Raw genomic sequence first — 6,470 nt, 5'->3', positions numbered from 1 at the left:
ATCCAATTTACCAAATTTACACTTCTAACGATTACTATGATATTGTCCATTGACTACTGTACACACTTTAACCCTTATCCTCGAGTGGCCTCTGGGGCTTGATAAGTAGTGATTCCTTTATAAAATAAAAAAATATTTCAATACTTTGATGGTGAGTCTATAGTCAGTCTGTGCTGATTTTCCTTGCGATATTCGTTTTCAGCATACCTGAACAAACTGAGGGTTGGCCCCTTTCATATGCCGCCTGTTTAAACATGGTCGCCAGTGATTTACATTTCAAAATACACGCATTAATAAAACTAGCTCCAAAACTAGTAGTCGGTCATTCTCTGCTAATTTTCCTTGCGATATTCGTTTTCAGCATACCTGAACAAACTGAGGGTTTGCCCCTTTCATATGCCGCTTGTTCAAACATAGTCGCCAGTGATTTACATTTCAAAATACACGCATTACTATCTCGAAAACAATTCGTCTGTCTGTGCTAAGTTTCCTTGCGATATTCGTTTTCAGCATACCTGAACAAACTGAGGGTTGGCCCCTTTCATATGCTGCCTGTTCAAACATGGTCGCCGTGATTTACATTTCAAAATACACGCATTAATAAAACAAATAAATGTTATCAAAGGCAAGATAAGTTACTTTCCTACCAAACTGGATATATTTTTCGTGTTTTTATTCAATGTAACATGTTTATTCAGCTCGAAAAACATACAGTGTTTACCGATGTATTGGATAATTCAAAATAGCGGCCGACTCTCTCTTAAACACAGTAAGTTCGGGAATAGGTGTTATAAATAATAAACTAGACAAAATACTATTAAAAAAAAACACCGAATATATGTCAACCTATGTCACGGTAATATATATTGAGCGAATTTCTAACAGTATTTTGTCTAGTTTATTATTTTTCGAATCTATGTGTACAGTAATACAAACCAAAATTTTAATATTTTTTGAAATATAATTTAGAGAGGGGGGTATATCTCCCTCGGAAAAACAACCAACAAAAAATGAAATTAAAAAGAATCTTGATAAACGATAGCGGATTTTTTAATAAAATTGATTAATAAATTTATTTAGTGATTACTTTTTCTCTGAATGATTGATTTTAGAATTTTGAAGTAAAAATTAAAAAAATTAAAAATGAGTTAACGAGAGATTGTTAGCACATGGCATCTCTCGCGCCAAAAAAATATTTCGCTTTTGATTTATTAGTTAATTTTTGCAAAATTTGACAGGACGACAATAAATGTGGATAATTGATAGAATTATAATTTTATATAACGCATGAGTGCATTGCATTTGGTATGGGAGAAAACGAAAACATAAAACAAAAAACTATCATAATTAAAAAACCAAAACAAAAAAGTAACGCTCCCAGTTTTTAATTTTTTTGTTTTGTTTTTTTATTATTGTTTTTATGACTCCAAAAAACATCGTTAAAATAAGAACCAAAAAGTTTTTAAATTAACTTTGTATGAACATAATAAACGCTTTAAAATAAGTGAAACCACTAAGAACTTAGCCAGTTAGGTAGAAAAAAAAACAAAAAAAACATTAAACAAATAAAAATATTTTTTAAAAATATTAGGGGGGGGCTATAGTCTATTTTAAACAGCAATATCTCCTTCAAGAACGATCATAAAATGTGTTTTCAATCGATATTTATTCAATACGGGACCAGTTTTCCTACCTAGCGAAAAGGGACGAGTTTTCCGGAGACGAGTTTTCCGGAGACGAGTTTTCCCGAGACGAGTTTTCCCGAGACGAGTTTTCCCGGGACGAGTTTTCCTAAAATCGAATGGCTGTCTTAACTTTTAAGGTAATGATTTCTTTAAAAATTGCAATTAAAAAAAAATAAATAAACGGTTACTTTTACGACCTACCCCAGCGTAGTATAAACACCCAGTCTCTCCTTAAAAAAATATATGCATCCTATGCAGTTATGCTACCGAGCCGAAATAAAAACATTATTACTTAGAAATCTATTTTTTGTACTGTCATCTAACAATGTAATCAAGATGTTGTGAAACTTGAATTGAACGAGGAATAATTCCGAGTGAAACTCGAGTATCGCTTTTAGATAAACTCGACATCAGGTCAAATTTATTTAGTTTTGATTTAGCTTGGTCACATAATGCCAAACGAACATTTCGTCGATTTCAACAAAATTAAAAAAAAATAAAAACTTTTTCCCGACAGGTCGGGATTAGGGTTGTGAGGTGTGGTTAGAGTTTATGAAAATAAATGTTAGCAATAAAAAAAAAGAATCTTAATTTAAAACCAAGTTAGAAAAAAGAAAACAATTTGCTTCCCCCACCAAATTATCATATTATTGGAGCGTCTAAATTAAGATTCTTTTTTTTTTTTTTAGGCGATGTAATAAACCATATTTTAGAGTAGGGTGCCTCCTGTCTTTACTTTGGTTTGTATATTTTTCATGTAGCAAAAATGCTTCCAGGAGATCTTTTTAGGATTCTAAAGGTTTGCCTTTTTTTACACTTTTTATTATCTTCGAAAAATGTACACAAATGTAAACAAGCAGTTTACGATTTGAAATGCATCGTTAAAATGATATTTTTCGCGAGTTCTTTCAACTGTATAGTTTTTATTTCGTCGTCTTCAAGTCCAATGTAAACAAGTTCTTGATGAGCCGTTCATCTTAAGTAATCCAATTTACCAAATTTACACTTCTAACGATTACTATGATATTGTCCATTGACTACTGTATGTACACACTTTAACCATATCCTCGAGTGGCCTCTGGGGCTTGATAAGTAGTGATTCCTTTATAAAATAAAAAATATTTCAATACTTTGATGGTGAGTCTATAGTCAGTCTGTGCTGATTTTCCTTGCGATATTCGTTTTCAGCATACCTGAACAAACTGAGGGTTGGCCCCTTTCATATGCCGCCTGTTAAAACTGTTCACACATGGTAACCAGTGATTTACATTTCAAAATACACGCATTAATAAAACAAGCTCCAAAACTAGTAGTCGGTCATTCTCTGCTAATTTGCCTTGCGATATTCGTTTTCAGCATACCTGAACAACTTGATGGTTGGCCCCTTTCATATGCCGCCTGTTCAAACATGGTCGCCAGTGATTTACATTTCAAAATACACGCATTACTATCTCGAAAACTATTGGTCTGTCTGTGCTAATTTTCCTTGCTATATTCGTTTTCAGCATACCTGAACAAACTGAGGGTTGGCACCTTTCATATGCCGCCTGTTCAAACATGGTCGCCAGTGATTTACATTTCACAATACACGCATTAATAAAACTAGCTCCAAAACTATTTATCTCTGCTAATTTTCCTTGCGATATTCGTTTTCAGCATACCTGAACAAACTGAGGGTTGGCCCCTTTCAAACACCGCCTGGTTAAACTGTTCAAACAAGGTCGCCAGTGATTTACATTTCAAAATACACGCCTTAATAAAACTAGCTCCAACACTATTTGTCTCTGCTAATTTCCTTGCGATATTCGTTTTCAGCATACCTGAACAAACTGAGGGTTGGCCCCCTCATATGCCGCCTGTTCAAATATGGTCGCCAGTGATTTGCATTTCCAAATACAACCGTTAATAAAACTAGCTCCAACACTATTTGTCTCTGCTAATTTTCCTTGCGATATTCGTTTTCAGCATACCTGAACAAACTGAGGGTTGGCACCTTTCATAAGCCGCCTGTTAAAACTGTTCAAACATGGTCACTAGTGATTTACATTTCAAAATACACGCATTAATAAAACTAGCTCCAAAACTATTTGTCTGTGCTAATTTTCCTTGCGATATTCGTTTTCAGCATACCTGAACAAACTGAGGGTTGGCACCTTTCATATGCTGCCTGTTCAAACAGGGTCGCCAGTGATTTACATTTCACAATACACGCATTAATAAAACTAGCTCCAAAACTATTTATCTCTGCTAATTTTCCTTGCGATATTCGTTTTCACCTGTACAAACTGAGGGTTGGCCCCTTTCATACACCGCCTGGTTAAACTGTTCAAACAGGGTCGCCAGTGATTTACATTTCAAAATACACGCATTAATAAAACTAGCTCCAAAACTATTTGGCTGTGCTAATTTTCCTTGCGATATTCGTTTTCAGCATACATGAACAAACTGAGGGTTGGCCCCTTTCATACACCTCCTACTCAAACATGGTCGCCAGTGATTTACATTTCCAAATACACGTATTAATACCTCGAAAACTATTCGTCTGTCTGTGCTAATTTTCCTTGCGATATTCGTTTTCAGCATACCTGAACAAACTGAGGTTTTGCCCCTTTCATATGCCGCCTGTTCAAACATGGTCGCCAGTGATTTACATTTCAAAATACACGCATTAATAAAACTAGCTCCAAGACTATTTTTCTCTGCTAATTTTCCTTGCGATATTCGTTTTCAGCACACCTGAACAAACTGACGGTTCGAGTTTTCCGGGTACGGTTTTTCCGGAGACGAGTTTTCCCGGGACAAGTTTTCAGGGCACTGGTATAAGTGCTATGGGTTCATGAGAGCACATCCCATTAAAGTACTTGTAAACAGGGATGCAACACCGAGGCGATGGGACAGACGTCGGAGATTGACCTATAGCACGCACGGGGCCTATTAGATTAGATACTCTTTTTTTTGTTGTTTTTGTGCTCAACTATAAAAACCGACTTCTTCATTTGTGTTTGCTTCTCATTTTCGCTTTTTCTCTGATAAGTGTTTCGCTAATGTGAAAAAGAAAACATGTTCGAACGTTTGCTGACATTTATTGGATGTGTTCCTACCAGTATTTTGCTTAATTTTCGAGTTTGGAGCGATTATCGAGTCTCACAAGATATCTGTAAAATGTCAGACACTTCTTTATTGTTCTAACTTAAAACCGTGCGCTACTTTTGTTTGTGTTAAATAAACGTTTTAAAATAAGTTAAAACAACAAAAATGTGATCTAGGTAGGTAGAAGAGTAACTTATCTTGCCTTTGGTAACATTCATTTTCTTATATATTTATTTGTTCACTACTTTTTCGTTTTGTCCTCTTGAATGCGAAATATTCGCCGTGGAATTTCCACGGGTCACGATTATTTCGTTTTATTAATCTTAAGTTTCATAGAATAAAAAGTTCAGACACAACTTTGTCGAGCCATTTGTAATCGATTTCATTTAACCTCTGTTTGACCCCGGCACGTACGATCCTTTCTCTCCTTCCCTCACTCTCTCTCTCTTCTTTAGCTTGGTGACAAGCGATATGCTTATGTGTGCGTGTGTGTGTGTGTGTGTGTGTGTGTATGTGTGTACATGCGTGCGTATGTGTGTTGTCGTAATCACCAAAATTTAAAAAAATAAAAACTTTTTTCCCCGACCGGTCGGGATTAGGGTTGTGAGGTGTGGTTAGAGTTCATGAAAATAAATGTTAGCAATAAAAACTTTTTAAAACCAAGTTAGAAAAAAGAAAACAATTTACTTCCCCACGGAGCCCCCGATTCTTCTTCTTTTTTTAGGCGATGTAGTAAACCATATTTTTGAGCAGGGTTGCCTCCTCTCTTTATTTTGGTTTGTATATTTTTCATGTTGCAAATATGCTCCCGGGAGATATTTTTAGGATTCTAAAGGTTTGCTTTTTTTTACACTTTTTATTATCTTCGAAAAATGTATAAAAAAATGTAAACAGGCAGTTTACGATTTGAAATGCATCGTTAAAATGATATTTTTTGCTAGTTCTTTCAACTTTATATTTTTATTTCGTCGTCTTCAAGTCCAATGTAAACAAGTTCTTGATGAGCCGTTCCTCTTAAATAATCCAATTTACCAAATTTACACTTCTAACGATTACTATGATATTGTCCATTGACTACTGTACACACTTTAACCCTTATCCTCGAGTGGCCTCTGGGGCTTGATAAGTAGTGATTCCTTTATAAAATAAAAAATATTTCAATACTTTGATGGTGAGTCTATAGTCAGTCTGTGCTGATTTTCCTTGCGATATTCGTTTTCAGCATACCTGAACAAACTGAGGGTTGGCCCCTTTCATAAGCCGCCTGTTAAAACTGTTCACACATGGTCGCCAGTGATTTACATTTCAAAATACACGCATTAATAAAACTAGCTCCAAAACTAGTAGTCGGTCATTCTCTGCTAATTTTCCTTGCGATATTCGTTTTCAGCATACCTGAACAAACTGAGGGTTTGCCCCTTTCATATGCCGCTTGTTCAAACATGGTCGCCAGTGATTTACATTTCAAAATACACGCATTACTATCTCGAAAACTATTCGTCTGTCTGTGCTATTTTTCCTTGCGATATTCGTTTTCAGCATACCTGAACAAACTGAGGGTTGGCCCCTTTCATATGCCGCTTGTTCAAACATGGTCGCCAGTGATTTACATTTCAAAATACACGCATTAATAAAACTAGCTCCAAAACTATTTGTCTCTGATAATTTTCTTTGCGATATTCGTTTTCAGCATAC

This window comes from Euprymna scolopes, chromosome 27 (genome assembly GCF_053919585.1).
Source record: "Euprymna scolopes isolate OS-2025 chromosome 27, ASM5391958v1, whole genome shotgun sequence".
NCBI lineage: Eukaryota > Metazoa > Mollusca > Cephalopoda > Sepiida > Sepiolidae > Euprymna > Euprymna scolopes.
The sequence above is the reverse complement of the archived record's forward strand: the minus strand, read 5'-3'. Positions refer to the sequence as shown.